We start from the raw sequence: 21,020 nt of genomic DNA, 5'->3' as shown, positions 1-21,020 counted from the left end.
GTTTCTCTCACATGTCCTCACTCCTCTCTCTCTGACTGTCATTTTTGTTCCCCTGAAACTTTTCCCTTCTTAAATATGTTATCACAGAGGCGCTGCCACTATCACTGGTGGGCTTGGCCCCGGCCAGCAGCAGGTCCATCTTAGAGCTGGCTGGTATGGGCTCTGTCGGACATAGGGGACACTTCCAGCAGCTTCTCACTGAACCCACCCCTGTAACCTCCCTGCTACCACAACCTTGCCACATAGACCCAGTACAGAAGCTTTACAGGAATGACTTCTGATGGCAGATACCTCTGACTTTGGAGCACTCAACTTGAGAGAGTTAGAGCAGCAAGATTTGCAGAGTACTCTGGCTCTGAGTATCTGATTAATTATCACACATTTTAAAAGCACCCCAGTAGAAGTGCTAGCCACTCGAGATGGAATCTGGGTCTCAAATACCTCAGCAGAAGTTTTCACGTTGTGATATCTGATCACTCAAGAAGCCTGCTTTCAAGAACTCCTAATCTGCACGTTGAAACACCTGGAGAAAAAATTACAGAGGATCATTGGATAAACTCACAAGGAAGGGGGGGTGGAGAAGAGGGACAAGATATTTCTCATCAAAAATATTTCACAAAATGAAAACCAAAGGCTTTAAGTGTTTCTCTCTAAAGAGAGGAGCAGTGGCACACAGAGAGGTAGGAAAGTGCAAAGTGCATTACAAAACTGGACTCAGTAGGCTAAAAAAGAGATGCAAACTTTAAAGTCACTGACAAGTACAGTTAGGCCTGGAAGAACTAAATACAGATAATGCCCTGCTTTGGAGACAGAATTTGTCTTCCAGAGCAATGCTTACATCCATCTTGAATGGAAAAAGCATCCTAATCATCCTGTCTCTGAGGAGGTGGAAGGAATTTCAAATCAGGACTTGAACTCCAGGACACGCTCGGCATACCAGATCTGCAGCTCATGCATCATATTCCAGCAGAGGTTTTGTTGCCAACCTCCCTTCTCAAACTCTTCTCTGTACTTGTGCAGTCTTTGTCTTCATTATTATTTGCTTTTCATCACACTACCTTACTTGACAAAACATTAATGTTCTTTAAGTCCTTTCAGGAGTCTCACATACTTGGACTCCTGGCACATCAACCTGGCTTCCCATTTTCTGGATACATCCTCTAGCTCCTGCCTCCTTTGGGTGACAGCCCAATGTTCATGATGTTAGCATGGGCAAGACATGCTGTTGTGGCTGCAGGTATCTGGGGAAAGTACTGCTCTCAGCCAATCTCTAACTGCTCATCAGCTCTCTCCATGGAGGTTGCAATTACCTTGCAGCACCATAACTGCATGTACAATTACTTCCTCTCTTCAACCCATCAGAAGGATGTGTTTTATAGACCTGCATAGCAGTGTTTAAGGTAAATCAGGTTCCTTTGACAGAAACCACTTCAGGAGCAGTGAAACAAGACACCACCACATCTGAAGGGACAGCAACTCTTGGTTTGGGAGGCCAGGGAAGGCAACTGGGGGCAACAGAGTGTAGGGTAAGAAAGGTCATGTCTTCCACCCTGTTTAACTTGCAACTGCTCCTGATATTTGACCTTAAACAGATGAAATAAATACACTCAGATCACTGCATGTCTGGTATTTATAAATATATTTATCCTGTTTCTTTTCTTGCCTCAGATTCCCATAAGTAAAAAAGAACATATTTATTTTCTCTCATTTCTTGTCCATAAGGTTTCTGAGAGAACAAACTTTTTAGTTTGGCCTTGAAGAAGTCTTTGTGCAGTGCTGCTTCAAACTGTGCCAGGACCTGTAGGCAATGCTGTAGTACAAATTATAAACAGTATTACCATATTGAAAATTTGTTAGTTGCACTGAATCATTCTTCAACACTCTAACAGTTTATTTCAATTTTAAGAAAGTTTCTATATAGCATGGTCCATCTAGCAGAATTAGAAATGGTAAATTCTATGTAAAGGACCTGCTGAGCCCCAACTCTGTTTAAAATAGAACAATCACATAAGTGAGACTCACATTACAGTACTCCTTAGCTTTGACAAATTGTCTGTTGCTGGAAGAGATTCCACAGCATGAAACACTTGCATTGCAGCTTAGCAGTTAGGTTTACCCCCATGCAAACCATCAAAGTCTTGTTATGCTGGGTAGCAAGGGTCAGAATTGGAAAACAAACAGAATAAAAGAGGTTTATTAAATAATGAACCTCTTTGGAGAGAAAAGCATAAACCTCAGTCTAAACCTAATGTCATCCAGTTAGAAAAGATTATGAATAAATAATGTGCCAGCATTAGCTTCCTAGGAAGTTCACTCGCTTTCAAACATAATCCCTTCAAATTCCCATTCCGGGTTTTTTTATGTTATCATTATCTAAGCTTGGAAATAGTACATTCTGTATTCTTCTGACATTATGTTTAAAGTTAATTCTTTAAGAATCTTCTAAAGTTATAGAGGCACACTCTGAGAAAGCACTGCCAACCACAACAATGATAAATATAAGATCCTTTCACTTCTAGGATGCATTCTATATTTCTTAAAACCAATTTTTATTTCAAACTGTGTTCATGGGGTTGTTTTCTTTTAGAGTCATTCTTGCCAGCATTTGTTTGTTTATGCTAATCTGTTTCACTACCTTGCTGTATATCTTAGCTCTAGTTTTGTGCTAGACCTATGACTTTATTGGGCTAATGGTTTGCAGAGCACCATGCTCCAAGGAGAACATCAAAACATTTGCAAACACTGACATAAAAACTTGTAAAAACATACTTAATGGCTAGTTATGACATTAAAATATGTTTTGTATTAATTCACTAATGCTGAACACCTTTGAGATTTCTAACCCTTTCTCAGTGTAATTTAATTTGGCCAACACACTCAAAATTTTTAGAAACTTTCCACATGCACCTTCAATGCACACACAATGTACAGAATGTGGCCAAATAAGCCCATTTCTTTAGGAAACCAACCCAAAAAGCAGTATTTTCATCAACATTCAAGAATTTGGAAAATTCATTTGGTTTTTTATTTAAGAAGTTCATTTTTTTTTCATTTTTTAATTCTAATTTTTTGCAGAAAACAAAAAAATGGGCTCCCAGTAGTTGTTATGTGTTATGGCAGTGTGAGCATACGTAGGCTTGGTGCCTGAAATGGTTTCTAGACCACATTTCCAGAGGGTTTGTTTAATGATGACAGTCAGAATTGATTCCCTTCAGTTACAACATATAATAAATTATATGCAAAATGAATTAAATGCTCCTGTACTACCTCCTGCAAGCCCTTGTGACCACAGTGGGAGGGGAACAGGACAAGTTTTGAGAGGGTCAGATGACTTTCACATTTCCAGCCATACATTATCACTCCTTATCAATATGCAGACCTGAGGACAGGATTAAGGCTTTTGCTGAACTCATTTATGCACTTGCAGGGTAGAAGGGCAGGTCAAGGGTCTTTGAATGATTATTTGTTGTCACAGAGTGACATAGCTTCATTTCTAGATGCCCAGGGGCTAAAAATATGCCAGATAGGCGCCAAGTGAGAAGGTTCTTGTAGGCACAGTGCAAGACTAAGCACCATAAAATAATCTGTTGAAGAGCTTTGCATCCTTTTCTGAGGCTCTCAGAGGAGCAACTGGAAACATATTCTGTAGTGTTCTAAACCATACTTGACAGCCTGTTTGGTCTTCCCATATATCCATCTCAAACCCTATTGCTCTGATCTTTTAGTGGAACTGTAGGGACTGCCGTCACATATTCCCATTTTAAATGTAAGATTTTGATTATTTAATGTACATTTCTGAAAAAGTGTTGCCCTTTCAGGTTGCAGAATAGAAACAGGAGTTTAGTGATCATTTTTCCCTGCTACCGTAGCTGCTCTAAAAACATGACCTTTGTGGCATCTCCTACATTCTGACTCTTCAGAGGGACTTCATAGCCTGTGTGGCATGGTTCTTTGCCATGTGTCCCACAACTTTTCCATCTTCTCTCCTGTTAAAGTTTCTTGGCTTTTTTCCTCACTCACTGAGGACTACTTCTGATATTAAAAGTGCTTGCAGCTGCTCTTTTCATGTTTGTGTTCATATTCTTCACTGGTCTGCTGCAATCTCTTCTGTGCTGCCAGTATGTAGGTCAGCATCACTTTTGCTCAAGCCACTGTTAGCAAGCAATCTGGGCCTAAGCGTAAGTTGTGCTGATGAACTGTTTGTCTCTTTTGCCAAAAAGTATTCTGCCTCTTATTAATTCTTCTTTTAACAGTCTGTATATGCAATGTTCAGCAAAACTGTGATCTGCAGTAATAAAAGCTTCAGCTGTTTGCCCTTGTTTTTGGCACCTCATAGCAAATTTGGCTTTTTCATGTATTACATTTTTGCTTGTCTCTGACATCGACTTCAAAAGTCTCTTTTTGCCTTTTTTTTCCATTTTTTCTTCCTCCAGCATGAGACACAGGCAAGCAACAGCATGAGGAATAGCCAGGGCAAATACCAAGGCATCTATGTGATATTCTTATACCTTTCCAAATGAACTCCTGAAATTTTCAGCTCCAGCAGTACCTAAGTTGCCAAAAATCAATATTCTTTAACAGGCCCATTTGCTGTTCAGGTTCCACTGCATATATTTACCCTGTTTTGTGATCCACATCAAAAAAAGAATCTTTGTGCCTAAAATGGTCGAGTCTAGGAGTTTCTGGAGCAGATTTGTGATCTCTGTTGTGCATATTACCAAGATTAATAACCATCCCATAAACCGTTGTGCACATACAACATAGGATGCTCTGCACTCAGTATTTATCTACATCACACAGACCAAATAATGTTTTGCTATGCTCTATTAAAAAAACATATAGAAAACACAACGTCGGAAACTGCTTACTGCAGATTCTGAGGCCTTCTTTTGCTGTTTATCTTATTCAGATGCTGTAACCATGATGCTTGACAAACAAGGCCCTTCTTGCAAAAAGGGGTCAGGGAACCCACCAACACAAAGACATATGTAGACATCAGGGAGGTAATACTGCTACAAAATCTGAAGAACGCAGAGGAAATCCTTTCTTGGACTATTTTCCTGAACATCAAGTCTGACCACAGCCATGGGCAAACTGCTGTCACCCTTGTCAAAAGGAGGAAGCTTAGTCCCAAAAGTTTAGTACCCTTTGGTAGCACTGCAGCGTGTAACATGCTTGAAATGAGCAGCAATAAAAGTACAATTTCCACACTTGCAGGGCAAGACTTGGAACATTCTGTTGGGAGTTAGTTCCTATCCTATAGCACCAGCAGATTCCCTTCCAAGAACTTGTAACAGCAGAGGAGAAATCATCACTTTGTAGACTCTCACCAGCTGCTGGCAAAGAGTTTGGGGGTAGGCAGATTGGGCAAATGAGCTGGCTGGGGACATCCACAATGCCATCCTGCAGAACATCAAACTTTGCACAAAAGACCATATACGAATTTGTTTTTCCATCTTAGACTTCCCAGGAAATGAACCCACATTCATTTCTATAGTTTCTCCTCTGGTTGTCAGTTCTCTAATAGCCAACAGCAGGGTGTTGCTGGGATGTCCCTCCTTGCAGCAAAGCCCGAGCTCACATCCCTGCAAGTGCTATGATCTGCCACAGGCCCCAACCTGAACTCCTCAATGCTTGTAAGACTTTTATTTTTGCTTACTTTCCCCCCCCAAAATATCCAAAGGGAAATCAACACAGTTGTGCAGATCGTGACAAGACTTTATATTTGGAGGACCTAGAGTTTCATTGATTCAAGGCTATGGATGTCATGAATGTGATTGGGACATTACAAAGGTGTAAGGCCTCCAGGAGGGTCACCCTGAGCAGAAATGGAGGGGAAGCCCTTGGCACCATCCCCAGTTGTACTACTTACAGATGACAAAAGATGCAGTGAACCAGACTTTCATGCTGAGGCTTTCCTGCAAGAGTACCATGTATTTTCCTGGGATTGAAATGATATGTCTGTACAATGAACAATTAGGAAGGCAGTTTTGAAGGCAACACACCAAATTGTTAGAGATTACACATTCCTGGAATTGACTAACCTTCTCACTCTCTCCCCCTTCCCACAGCATTTTTTCTTTTCTTTTTTTCTGAACCTTCCCTTTCTCAGTTCCTTTGGTCCACTTTATTTTTTGCAGTCTAAGATTGTCTCCCATCTCCATTTTCTAGGACAGATAAGCTCACCGCTGACACCACATAAATATGAGCACCTTGGAGATCATCTGTAAACTGCAGACACTGTTTAAGTGGAGGGGACCACTCTTCCCCAGTAGCATCCCATATCTGTCCTGGTAACTACAGAAGGCTCTGGTCTCTGTACACCCCCCCACCCTCCACTGGATGAAGGAGGATTTAGCAAGCCCCAAGTCTAAGTCACTGTTGCACCAAGGGACACAGGGCTTGTGTCCAACACAAGATCTCAGGGCCTGTGTCCATCACAAGGTCTCTGGAAGTACTAGATCTAGAGGCCTGTGATCAGCCGACATGGGAACAGGATCTACCTGCCAGACAGATGACTGTAAGAGAAAAATGTTTTTATTTCCTCCTCACACTGTACTAGATCATCAGAAAAATATTTTTCTCTCTATTTAAAAAACCATTTGCTGTTAGGTTTGAAGTGGGGTCTTGCTCACACCTGCCTTGCCTCAGAAAGCTGCTGCTCTCTTTGCCTGAGAAGTGTCTGTGATTTGCTATTGCCAGTTTAGTTCCTCTGTGAAAGCAGAAAAGCAAATGCATTTGCCAGGGACATTAACAAACCTCTCTAGTGTGGGCAGCAAGAGAGCACTGTGGCAGAGGGCATCTGCATCATCTCAGAAACAAAGCTCGATGATGCATATGGTGATACTCCATGTGTCTGAATGTCAGGGACCAAAGCTATTCTTAGCTCCTGTCAACAGCTGCAGCACAGTGTTCCCCTTCTCCATTACCCTGGTAGCCTGAATCAGGTGTAGATGAATACGTGTATTATCAGCCCTTTGGCAGATTAATTCAGGAATTTGCAAGGGTTCATCTGTCTAGCAGCCCTGAATACTAAAGCTTTGGTGTTACCACTTCATACACCTACAGCACATTTGAAGCAGTGACAGATTAGCCATACCAACCCCCTGAATCGAGAACAAAAACCCAAAACCTTTCTAGGTTGGTAGTTTAATATTGAACTGAACTCAGCAGCTTCCTTTCTTAGGAGGAAGGCAAGACGTGCACGGAGCACTGCAGGGCTTTCAGAAGTAGTGCTCCAGTGTGGAGCAGCCCCAGAGACCTGAGCCAAGAGCTGCTGGTTCCAGTGTCTACCAAGGACCCTGAAGGAAAACCCTCCTAAGGAGCAACACTACAGCTGAAAGATAACACAGTAATGAGCTGAGAGGTGATGGTATGGTAATAGGTGGTTGTTTCTAATGATCTATCTGTGTGGCACGGTTAATGTGCTCGCCCACAATAGTTGTAGATGGCAAAGAGACTTTGACAGCTCTCTGAAATTAAGCCCTGCGTCTTCCCCTGCTGATACACTCTCCTTTCAACCAACACCTTTTGCCTTTTCTCCATCTTCTTCCCTTGTGGGAAAACTGTTAATGACAGCTGCAAAAAACCAGCCACCTAAATGTGCATTGCACCGAATAAGTTTCCCATGGCTTCAGACTACAGCAGTATTTTTTTACTACTGTAAGCATTGCTATTTTTAGCTGTATATTAACTACTAAGCAATGATGAAACTGAAGAAAGCTCTTCTATTTCTTTGTGGGAAGAAAATGCTGCCCATTTCATTAGAGTCAGAGGAAAAGCAAGCAGATTGTGACTGTCGTGTGTAAGAACTGCTCATAATATTCAGCTGTGTGGCATCTTTCAGTCAAGTGTCAGAGGCATTAAGAAATTAAGCTTTGCGACATAGCTACAAGGAAGGATTTTTTTTTTTTAAGAATGTTTTTATGAGCTACTTGCACTGCTGGTGTTTTATAAAGGTGATATCATCATAATTTTTATGGTAAATAATACCAGCAACACACTAAATCAAAACTGCCGTATCTAAAAATGGGGTTTGCCCACAGGATATATAATTTCAAGACATCAGCCTTGACTGAAGAGAATTGACTTGATTTTTATGCCCAAATCCTCAGGTTTACAGTATTTTGCACAACCTTGCGCTTCATAAGAATATGTATAGCCGTCCATCAGCCATTCTGTCTTTACTTTCTATTAATTTTTCATATTGCTTGTATGAAGCTGGTAGTAACTTCTGCATTCCTTGCAGTGATCTTAAGCAACAATCAGTCAAAGGCAGAGCATCACGTTCTGTGTTTCACTGTCAGTAACAAGGGGACAGCTCAAGCAGCACGAACACATAAAAAAACTAAAAGTGATGGGTTTGTTTCTGTCTTTCTCTCTCTTTTGTGTACAGTATAGCTCTCAGAGTGATTTCCGTGTATATTTAGCACAAACAATATAGTAGGCTATTTCTTCTAATATCATGAAATTGAAAGACATAAGGCTGGAACACTGCACTTGAATGCCTAAAATTAAATAAACATGGCCTCTGGATAAATAGCTGGTACTTCAGAAAATGAGGGCACCTACTTAAGTGCTAAGTGTGGATTTACATGTCTCTTTCTATAAACAGCCAGGCTTGAACATTTTAACCGCAGTGCATAAATCCTCAGATAATTAAACTGGATGGTGAATCTGTGATTCACTGTTACAGGAACAAGGACAACTGAAAACCCTGGGAGCAATTTGCCGTGGGGCAAATATGAGATGTCTTTAGATGACCAGTTTGTCTTTGGACTGCCGTGGGGGAAGTCAAGATTTTCCAAGACTTCCTAAGCTCATCTTAGGTTTCAATTGGAAGGACATATGACAATCTAAAATTTCAAGCCAAATGTTTTCTAAAAATGTAGCTTTGGATAAAGAAAAACAATTTACTTTGATCAAATAAAAAAATTAATAATTTTGATTTTGACACTAGTATGTGCATAAGATAGAATACAATAACAATATTTTTAAGCCATTTGGAAATCAGGAAATTAAGTTGAAAACCTGTTCCTGCAAAGAATTTCACTTCATTGAATCAGCAATTTCCAATGGAAAATATCCATCAAAAAAGTGTTTGACCGTGACTACATGACATCCAACACCAAGCAGGAAACTGAAGCCCTCATGCCCAAAAGCATGTGAAGTGAGGACTGTTGTACCTTCCACTGTGCTACTGAGTAGACACACTCTAAACTATAGTCATGATTCAGCAACACACTAACAAGGACTTTCACCCTGCTGTTGTGGTTGAATGCAATTAGGAGCAGTCCAGATACAGTAAGATGTTCTTACTTCTGCTACTTAAAACCATGCACAAAGACAACTTTTAGCGTTAAGTTATAAATTAAAAGTGATAGTACTTGTATAGGTCTGAAATTAATTATTGCAAAACTTCTAGTGAAACATATCCCAAAGTATATTTTAATTGGATTCTAATGTCTTCTTTTGTAAGGTGACAGCTGGAGTACCGTCTGGCTTCATTTCTCACAACACAGTCTATTTTGTATTATAATACTTCCAATATGGTTATAACTATTGTTGGTTGTAAAAGCAGTAAAGTTTCAGCCTGGACAATTTCATCTGGTCTTCAAATAAAGCTGACTCAACTTTCAGTATGTTGTTGCTTGGCATGTTGAAAATTATGCAGCACTGAAAGGAACAACAAATAGCCAGAGAAAAACATATCATCGCCTGGTATTTGAGTATATCCCTGTCCTGGGTTCAGCTGGGATAGAGTTAATGTTTACAGGAACCTGGGAAGTGGGGGGCATAGCCGGGGCAGCTGACCTGAACTAGCCAAGGAGCTATTCCATACCATGTCACATCATGCTCAGTATATAAATGGGGAGCGGGCTGGGGGGAGCTCCCTCAACTTTCGGTGGGGGAAGTGGCAGAGCGTTGGGTTCCGGGTGGTGAGCAGTTGCACTGTGCATCACTCGTTTTTGTATATTCTTTCATTAGTACTGTTGTTGTAACTTCACTTTTTTCCTTTTTCTTTGTGTTGTCCCAGTAAATTGCCCTTATCTCAGCCCTCGAGATTCCTTTTTTTAACTTTTTCTCTCCTCCGATTCTCCTCCCCATCCCACCGGGGGGGCAGGAGGAGTGAGCGAGCGGCTGCGTGGTCCTTTGTTACCGGCTGGGCTGAAACCACGACAAGCCCTTAAAAACAACTGGTTCAAATGCATAAAGCATTAAAAATAGAAACTGCATTGAAATCCACTATTGGTTTTCTTTAAGGTAAAGATCCAGATTCATCACTTATGATATTATTTTCCACAAGGAACCACTGTATTCAGATCATTAGAAAGACAAAGTATTGAACACAAAAGTACTAACATGTTACCTGTTCTAGCAGCATGCCCTCAGCCCTGCACACTAGCACCAAAAACAATTACCGCCACTACAGTCAGGGTAGTAAGGTTATTTACAACCCATGCTTTATCTGAGACTGGTGATTTGCAGCAACTGGCCAACCTCAGGAAATCATCAGTTCAAAGGACAGAAGGAGGTTTAATGCCCTGGAAGTTATTTCCTCTATCTGTTTAATCTACAAATAGTGCACAGTTGTTTCTACAGCACCTTGAAGTACAGGGAGATGAAGCCACATCCATGAAAAGTTAGGCCTAGCTGGACAGACAAATGATATATAACAGGAGTGTTGTTATTTATTTCAGAGGTCTTGGGCTGGGGTAGATAATGCTGATGACAGACTAAAGACATAAGGGAGCTGAAGTGATCTGGCCCAGTCAGGACATGCAGGTAATGATATATGTAAAGTCTATTTCAAGCATCACTTGCAAGCTGAAGTAGTTCCCAATACAAAACTTGTACACATGCCAAGTTTCCCAATTTTGACTACAGTGAAACTCTGTTAAGCCCATGTCAGAGGGTCTTTTCGTTGTTTTCATTATCAAACACAGAAAATAATTTTTCAAAGTGCAGCTGTGCCATATATTCATGTTCTGTATCTAGAGGATGAAGGCTACAGTTTGACTGTTTTCTCCATCCACCTTTGAAACCATCTCCAACACTAGGCAGATGGAGCAAATCAGAAAGTAAAGCTACAGGTAGCAGAACCCCACTGAGGAACTTCCACTTGTGCTTCACTGGGGCTGCATCTTTCCAGTGATACTGCACCTGGTGCTTAGGGAAAAGGGGATGGTGCCAGTCCCTCTGTGGTGTAATTGGAGGTCAGGATCAATCCAGCTCCCTGTGATCCAACTTGGCCAGTTATTTATTGCTTAATTCAGTAGCAAATGGGTCCAAGGATAAATGTTGTTCACATAATCTTTGTTTCACATAATATTTGAAAGGGACTGGCTGCAAAGTTGAGCACTAGAGCTTAACCTGTGGACTGTGCTTTAACAGGCCTACAGACGGGTGAGAACTGAGGTGGGTTGTTTTCTTCATCCCTTTGATAGCTTCATTTGATAGAATAGAAACGGAACTGTCCATACCAAACTGATGTCCACATAATTACATACCCAGATATTATTGTCTCCACATCACTTACCAGCAACCGTGATGGCATTAAACAAAAAATGCCACCTTGGTGTTTAGTTTTATTTATCTTCTTGTGCAAGGTAACTCAGTTTGGGGTTAAGTTTATATATTTACAGCCTTTATGTGTTTAAGGTTTTGTGTTTGAGTGTTTTTTTATTATTTTTATAAATGAGTCTATTTCCACTTAGGAAAAAAAAATTCAGTGAATAGGCCAACCAATCAAGCCGGGCAAAAGAAGGAAAGGATTTTCTGACTCATGGGATTCTCCTCTTATTTATAGCAGTTTCATATCCATGTTACTGTTTTTATTTCAGTGACTGCACAATGCTATGAAAGGAGCAGTACTCAAAACCCGGAGGATCAGTGTTTCACATCAGAGGAACTGGAACTGGAGCCCAGAGTGCAAACATTCATGATGATCTGTTTGCAGAGCAGCTACAGACCCAGATAGATTCGCAATGAACAAACAGAATCAGTATATTTAACAAATTTATGCCATTTATGGATGAAGTTCTTGCACTGAGTTTAGAGGTTAAGGGACAGATACAGGCTGGTGTAAGTTGTTGTAGTACAGTGCTTTCAGCAGAGTTGATTTCCTGAGCAAAGAATCCACTGTGAAGTACTACCTGACTGCATTCCTCACCACAGGGGCTAATACGCTCTAGCCTGTAATTACTAAGCACTGCCTATTCAGTTTGGAAGTATTCAACTAGAGAGGAAAACATTTAATCCTGCTTAGTATCCTGTTGGTCAGGTTATCATGAGTCAGCACATGGTGTAATCTGGCAGGCAGTGTTTCGCCTTTCTGAGCAAGAACTTGTTCTTCATATAGAAAGTCCAGCTATGCAGGATTAGCTTTAGCAGGGGTGCTGGTGTTTCCAGAATCCAGAACATACTATACTGTCCTTCTCTTCCCTGGGATCAATAGCTAGGTCATTTGAAGCAAACAAGAATATTTTGCATCGCACCAGATGAGGAGGAAATGGATCTCAAGAACATAACATAGGAGCCCTTCTGTGTCAGACTCAAAGGTCCACACAGCCCAGTATCCTGTCTGTGACAGTGACCAGTGGCAGAGAAAGGATATAAGAAATAAGGCTGGTACAGAGTGACATGACTTTGGTCTGACCCTCTTGAGCCAAGACTTGCTAATAGCATAGAAAGGAATTTCAGTTATTTCAAATAATGTTTTACTGCTATTATTCAGACTAAAAATTGAATTCAGATCTAAACCCATACATTTGTAGATGACTGATTTCTTTCCACTTGGAAAGAACCTGAGGGGGAAAGGGAAAATAGGCTAACTATACTTTTTGTTGTCATCTAATTAAGCTCTGTAAACACTGACTTTCCCCCCTTTTCATTATTGTTCTGTGTCATTATTAACTACCAGCTTGGATGTGGGACTTTTCAACAGCAGATTCCTTACAGCACTCAGAGATTTAGCTGCTCACACAGCTGGTCTTGAATTCAAATTAGAGATGCATTTTTCTTCTGGTTTTGGGATCTGATCAGAATTCAGATCAGCACCAGAAAATAATCAGGTCCCTGGATGCTTCCCCATGGATGTCTCAGGGGAGCACACAACCTGGTGACTAGCCAGACAGCCCACTGGAAACATCAGTGGGTGAACGTTAGGGTCAAATGGCAGAAAAGCAGCCTACCAGCAAACCTGGGAACAGCACTGGGAACCACCATCACCTGACTGTGAGAGGCTCCTTAAATCCAACCCTGTGAATCTTGTCCCATGGCAATTAAAATACCAGGAAGAGAAAGACGGATTCCTCCTTTACCATGTTACTCAGCAGAGTTTATTTCTTCTGTTGCCAATTGACCTGGCAGGTATCATTGTTAATTAAACTCAGAGACTCCCTATGTAAAAAGCAGCATTTTTGCCTTTTGCTTTTTGCTAGAATGGTTTGTTTCTCTCTGTTTCGTCTCTCTTTTCAGTGCCTTTCTCCTACTTGCTTTAGCAGTGATTATTTACAGAGTGTGCAACAATGTCCACTCACTTGCAATCAGGCATTCAGGCTCCATTATGCTAAGTTTTTGGTTATAAAAACCCAAAAAATGTTCACCTCAAAAACCTACATCTTGGCTTTACAATCTTTGTACTGCACCTCCTTTGGAGGTCCAGGGGATTCAGGAAAGGAGCTAAGAAAAGGCAGCCTACCATCAGCTCACACAGAGTCTTTGAACAGGGTCCCCACATTTCCCAGGAAATTGTTAAGTTGTCCACAAATCAAAAGGGTTGAAATTACTGGTTTACTCTACAGCTGTGTGAGAGGGAATGTTAAGAAGAAAGAAAAATGATGTAAGACTCTCCTACGCTCCTTGATGATAGAGAAACAGTAACACACACTGGAGCATAAAGGAATCACCACTGTCACATGGATGAGATCAATGCCCAGGCTCACGGAGAGGAGCTTCCTCCCATTCACCAGCCCAGCCAGACTCTGAAGAAGCCAGGGTCACTGTTTTTTTTAGACCTGCTCCCTTGGGAGAAGATAACTGCACCATGAGGTCGTGCCACCAGTGTTTTCACCCAGCTTCTGCCATGCCAGAGAGCAAAGGTCTATTCTCAGCCCTAATGTACTGTGCAACTAATCAAGCCTTAGAGTATCAGTGCATAAGTTGTTCTTTTTTCCCCTTCAGTTCTCCCTCCCTTGGTTCCTCCAAGGAACCAAATAATTTCTTTCTTCCTGCTAGTTCATCCATCATATTCCCCCTCACTCTTGCTGGCAGATAATTTATCTCCTGCACTTTCACAGATAGTTCAAACGGGTCTTAATATTAAAGGCAATGATTTATAAAAGCAAGCCTTCAGTTTTTTTATCAAAAATGCAAATTAGCCAAGATTTTAAAGCTGCTCAATAAACTAATGGTGCAACACAATTGTCATGGCATACCAATAAAGATACGTGGAAGTAATTGCCTAGATCAGATCTCATCTTGTGTTCCTTTCAATAATCTTGTATTTATTTGTAATTGGCAGGGAGTTTCTTCATGCTTTCTGTATCCTGCCATGAAGACAGGAAACCTCATTCAACCCTGTTTGAAAACTCAGTTATCTGACATGACATGAATGGTCATCCATAGAACATAATTGAATTTATTCTTTTTCTTATACTTTTTTTTCAGAAGCAGCTGTTGCTATAGAAAGAAATGCAATGTCATTAGCTCTGTACAGATTACTTTGGAGGTGGGCAAGACAGGACAGCAGAGTGAAGAAGAGGTCTGTAGATTTATTTTGAAAGCAATGAATCTTCTACATCTACATATCTGGATGTAATCCCCCCAAGAAATTATTTGGAGCCAAATTTTTCAAGGTATTTAACACCTAAAACTCAGAGACACGTTCTTAGTGTAATTTGTTTGATTCTAATATATTGATTTCATGTCCTACAGGTTTACAGTGATACTTAAAAAGACCTACATGCTCTCAAAGATGCACAGGGTGCCTGTCTGCAGCTCTGGGTCCCTACACACCTTGGAGAATTTGTTCCTCATGCATCATTATTCAGCAGCCACAGGAAGAGTTGATAGCATCTATCAAATTTCCCTAAACAGATGTTTATATGAAAGATCCTGCCATCGAAAAAGGCACTAACTGGCAAGCCAATAGGCAGTCCTGATGGTTGGATGGGATCAGAGACAATTACCACCCTAGGGGTGAATTCTCCTCTAGTCTTTCTGTACTGAGCTTCACAGACCACAGCATTTCTGCAATGAGAATTACTGAAGGTGAAAAAAAAACCTAAAAAATGATTTGTCTAATTTCACGTTTATCTGGAAAAAAAATCTTTTCTGATGTCTTGAAATATCTTAAAACAACATTTTGGAGAAAAAAAAGTGGGGAGTCAAAGCCAGGCTTCAGCTTTACTCAATCATAGAAAGAATAAGAGGTTTAATAACACCTGGCTTTTTCTAGTCTCATTTCCACTGCTGCATGTTGGTGTGGTGCCTGCACTCGATAAATAACAAATTATGCTACTGCTGCTTGTGAGTGACCTGGCTGTCCTGCAGCAAGATCTTTATAACCATGGTCTGCTTATAGGGAAAAGAATACAGAGACCGAAGACCCCTTCAAGCTACTCTAGAAGACTGACTCATTAGCAATGTGGCTCTGCCAGAATTTGGATTCTGACGGGCAATTCTGTGTTACTCTCATACCATTTCATGCAGGTGCCTCTTGGTTGTTGTAGGATTCATTGAGCAGCATCTGCCCTGGCCAGTCCTCTGTGCCTGTTCCTGGCATCAGCAACACGCCTGCTCCCAAAGCGTGTAAATGCCAAGTACAGCTGGAGAAGACTAGGCAGTGAGGAGGAGCTGCAGCATCGTGCTGTTCTCCACACAACTCTCTAACACCCCAGAGTCTGTAATTCTGAGAAGCAGGAGCTGCAGGGATGGTAGAGAGCACACTGGTGTTTCTCTTTAACTGGAGTGAGCAAGTGAATCGGGAAATAACAATGCAGAAGAAGGAGGTTTCATTAAAATCTCCCAAGCAGTTGCTCTAGCCAAGAAAGAAAACAACTTGAGAAGAAATTTAACTTGTGCCAGCTTATGTAATCAAAAATTGGTATTCAGCACCTTGGGACTTAATTACAGTAAATTTGAGATATGGTCTATATAGTGAAAAAAAAGATGACCAGGACCAATTCCTGCCTTTAATGCAAGAGAGTCTCGGTACCACAGCCACTACAAGAAAAACTGCTTTCACACGATAAATTATGCAGTGCTCTCAGCTGATTGTACATAGTTGCAGCCACTGTTGGTGTGATTTGAGGGAAGCACAAACAGTATTGTTCTTTGCAAGGATCTAATTCAAAGAATTAATTATGAAATGAAGAAACCTGCAGAGAAGGGGGGATGAGAGGGAGGAAGGGACAAGGTCTTTGATTTTGTAGCTTTGACCTTAGGCCTCCAGTCTTAAGCGAATCAGCTGTACAAATCTACCTGGCCCAGCCTCAGTAACCTTGCTACCTTAAAGCTGTTTACTTTCAAGGTGGTGTGTCACTGACCACTGCTTCATTCTGCACCCAGTTTAGCCCACACTTCTTTTTGATTCACTTGCATGCAACCAGCTTGAACAATCCAAGCAGCTGAATTCAGAAACAAATAATATGAATAAAAAGTAGACATCTCCCTTTCTCTCCAAGTGTCTTAGTACTCTGCTTTCAACAGAGGAACACTTACCGTTGGGCTGTGTTTTATAGCCCTAATGGACTTTCCTCCTGAGTTTGCTCTATCTCTTTCGGAACTCATTGCAGCTACAAGTTCCACAGCTGAATTAGGTACTGTGTAAAAAACACTTCAGTTTCGTTTGGTTGGTCTTTTCTTTGCTTGTTTGCTGCCTGAGCAATATTATTGTCTGCTTGCTAGATCTTGCATTATGCATTAACACTTCTAGGGAGGTCCACTGAGATGAAAGTTACACGAGGAGTGAAGGATAGAGACGTCTTTCTGTTGCCAGTGGTTTCTTCCCATCTAATAATGACCTTTTCACTTAGGCTAGGGAGTTGAGAAGTTGTAGAAAGTTGCAGTGATGGAAAAATACCAGGAATGTAAGTTTCAATTTATGGATTAAAATTAAGAACAAAGTACAACATTATCAAAAGTGCAAATGCTGATTTATAAACTTAGTCCTCATAATGGCACTGGGAATCACTGTCTAACCTTTTTTTTGCTCTTTTTACAACCTCTCTATTAAGCGGAATTTCTACAGCCCTAATTCCTGTTATTATTTTCACTTAGTCCAGGAAAAGAAGACAGGTGAGAACTGAAAGGAGTAACCTTTAAGCATCTGTTATGAGTAGCAGGTATACACTGACTCATTAAATTATGAAAAGATATAGGTGATACAGTTCTGAAAATAGTACTGTATTTATGAACAGCTCTGGGAGTTTATGGCATGATTAAATCTAGTGATTAAAGTTTCTAATGCAAAACCTGCTGTTATGAATGGCTGAGCAATGCATATATTCCAAAGCACAGCTACCGGTTTCTTCCATGACATTTGACACAAGACATTTCCATCTTAAATTTAAAGACCAAGTGTGTGTGTGGCGTTCTATTATTATTGAATTTGACAGTTTGTCACAGTTTTAAGTTAAATGAGGAAAAAAATACACATATAAACTAATTGTAAATGAAACAGTTGAGCAGTGCTTAAGGGCTGCGAGTTGTCAAATCTGCCCACACCACTATTAGTGTTTGCAAGTATCTAAAGGATTTGAAAAAAGAGAAGCATGAGAAATTGATTACAGAAGGCATCTAAAGAAATGGAAGAATATTAAGCAAACAAAACTTTAGAAAGAAAATCAGGAAAAGATTCTTAATGATTAAATCTTCCTGACTGAAGAATGATTTCCCAGAGGAACATCTGTAATCTCTCTTGTTCCAATGATTTGAAAGTGAACTTGAATGAAGAACAGGCAGTTTTATATAAGGACATAATTTGTCTTTTACACTGTATTTCTATTATTCTGTATTATTGTTTCCATTATCCTATGCTCCACAATTACTGCCTATAAGCAGAGAGAACTCAACCTAGCAAAAGAGAAAGAATCCAGATGCAAGAATAAGCAATTAGCTCTTTCCTTAATGTTTTGTCTCCTCTACAGTATATTTATTTTTAATAGTTTAGTGACAGAAGCCCAGCGGCTGGAGTTCTCCATCTTTCACAAGTTAAGAATTGTGCATTCAGTTAGAAGCTGAGAAACTCCTAAGAGGATGACGGGAACACGCTTCACCTCAGTTTAAACAGGCTGTTCCCAGGCAGCGTGTCCTGTTTGTGGTGGGACACAGCAGACCACAGCTCTGGTCCCTGCCCTCCTAATCCCTAACCCTCAACCGTGTTTGGATTAGCGTGCATCTGGGATCCCACTGGCAGCACAACCATGGGTCCCACTGTGAAAATACTGAGGCTTGAAGTAGGGGACGATCTGAGATGGCTTCTTGCTCATGGAAATCCTGCAGCCTTCGTGGTCCGGAAGATCCAGTACCCTAAACCACCAGAGATATATACACCACCCCGGCCACAGCATCTCCTGCTTCTCTGCCCCTCAGGTGAACGGGGAGAAGTGCGGTGCTGCTCACAGCACCCAAGTCTGCTGCAGGGGATGTCCACAGGCATGTGCGTAGCCGTAGTGCCTGGGAGGGGGCTGCTGGAGCCCCTCGACAAGAGCCCAGCTGGGGCCCACACCTGGGAGAGCTGCACTGCCGGGATTTGCTGGGGGTGTCTGGGCAGGGGGGCAGTGGGAGAAGGCTCTGCTGGGGGTGTGTGGGGGAGGTCCAGGGTCTGGCCCAGAGAGAGGGGAAGCAGAATGGAGCAACATTCCTGGACTACCTGTAGGAGGGTTCGATAAGGTAGGGACCCACAGGGGCTGAGGGGAGGCTGCACAGAGGTCTCTTGTAGCAGAGGTTATGGCTGCCCTAGTGACTACACTGTCTCTGGTAGCACAGGGACTTGATCTATTCTTGCATCCAGACAGAGGACAAGAGCAGGAGCTACACAGCTGACATTACATTTTGTACCAAGTGCCCAACATCCCATGGTAGTACTTGAAGGGGAAGATAACTTGCTCCACTCCTGCCTCAGACAAGCAAGTTGCTTGCAGGGGAGCACCATTTGCATGATTTGTCCTCACCTTAAAAAAAGCAAACCTGCTCCTTCCTTCCTCCTCCCTCTTGCCCGCATTCAGTATCCCCCTTTACTCGCTCCTCCTGCATCAAAACCTGCAGGTGCCTGAGGAACCGCACTGGGCACTAGAGCCAACACCAGGACTTGCTGTCTTGCTCTCTTGGACACCTACCACTAATTGGGCTTAACTGTAACCTAGAGCTGCTATTTCCAGGAGCTCTAACTGCATAAGAAGCTAAGTGTAGTTGTATTGAGTGAGACCAAGACATTTAGCCTATTAGCTTGTCTTGGATGTAATTACCAATAAGCATATATAAAGGTATTTTTCCAGAATAATTTCCCAGTGTGTCCAGTGGTCTTTCCAGAGGGTTATTTCCTCATCCAGAGGGGACTTTATATATTTAATAATCTTCAGTAGGCTTTTCTACCTAGAATTTACCTAAGCCCTTCCTGATCACATGTAAAACTATATCCATATTCTCACCCCACACCCCATGACAAGGAGTTCAACAGAAGATCAATACATCTCCTTTTATAGACAGTCAGTTTGACCAACCTATGATAGACATCTCAACTGTGTCATTTCTAGATGTCATCTCTGACTGTATGCAAGCCATACTTAGGTTTTGGTGCAGTGGTATATACATCTTTTAGGATGTTTTAGGAAACCATCAGTTCAACTGTATCACAAAGTCATTGATATATGTTAAGTCATTGGTAATCCCTATTTGCCTGGATATTAAGGGTCATAGTTAGCACAATGACTTAAGTATGGAAGACTCTGTATCCCATTATTCATCCTGAAAGCTATCGATGGCCTTATGATGTTGTGTAAAACAAATAAGAGAAAACTCCAGATGGAAATAAAAATAATACATTTAACTTCTTTATGTGTTCAAAAAGCTCACTTATTTTGATATCCCTGTTTGGCTGCTCTTATGCTTATTGTGAAGTAGCATGCAAATTTTCCAGATATTTGCATTTACCTTTGGTGACCTACCTGTGATTTAGTGGAAATAAAAGGAAACCTTTATTACTGTACAGTGGAGATGAGGCCATTACATAGTGCTAAAAGCCGTGAAGTACTTAGGGAAGCTTTGGCGATGTTCTCTGGCAGAGTCACCCAGATTTGCAGGTGTACCTGCCCACCCGCACACTGGAGAGGGTTTGGGTTCCTCTTTGGAGCACAGAAGTCATTTCTATGGTAAATTGCTTTTGCTGCAGTGCAGCACAGACCAGTGGGGCCACACAAACCATCCCCTATACCTTTGCATCTATCCAGTACAGGCCCAGGCAGTACACATCACCTCTTGGTACCTTTCTGGCTCATGACATGACTGCCACAGCCTACTGATCCACAAATAGGGATTACCAATGACTTTTCCCTGGACTCTGTCTCATCATACTGCCTCCTGTGTCAAAACAAAGATCCAACACCAAGGGACCACCTTATAGCCATCCCCCTGCTCGGAAAGTGGGCTAAGAAGATCAGAGGTGGGGAAGAGAGACCAGACATGCCTTCCTCTATTCCTGCTCCATATTCTGCACCAAAGGACACAAGAGTTTCCTCCTTATCTGGCTGCTTCATTCAGCCTACTCTGAGAGTAGACCCAGAAGTAGCTTTGGCTCTAATCCCCCTACTGTTTGTTACGAGCTTTCAGTGAGAAACACCAACACCTGCTGCCAGCACCACAAATACATCCCCTTCACACCCAGCACGATCAGCAGCACCTATGAGCTTTCAGGGTAGCAACACACACCATAATAACCTGCCCTACCTGTTCAGACCTGTAAAGAGGGTACAAACACTTGCCCCTCTGCACAGAAGTGAGGGGGATTTGCCTTTCTG

The sequence above is a fragment of the Haliaeetus leucocephalus genome, unplaced genomic scaffold, assembly GCF_000737465.1.
Source record: "Haliaeetus leucocephalus isolate CR32 unplaced genomic scaffold, Haliaeetus_leucocephalus-4.0 Scaffold351, whole genome shotgun sequence".
Lineage (NCBI taxonomy): Eukaryota > Metazoa > Chordata > Aves > Accipitriformes > Accipitridae > Haliaeetus > Haliaeetus leucocephalus.
This window is presented reverse-complemented; position numbering follows the sequence as displayed.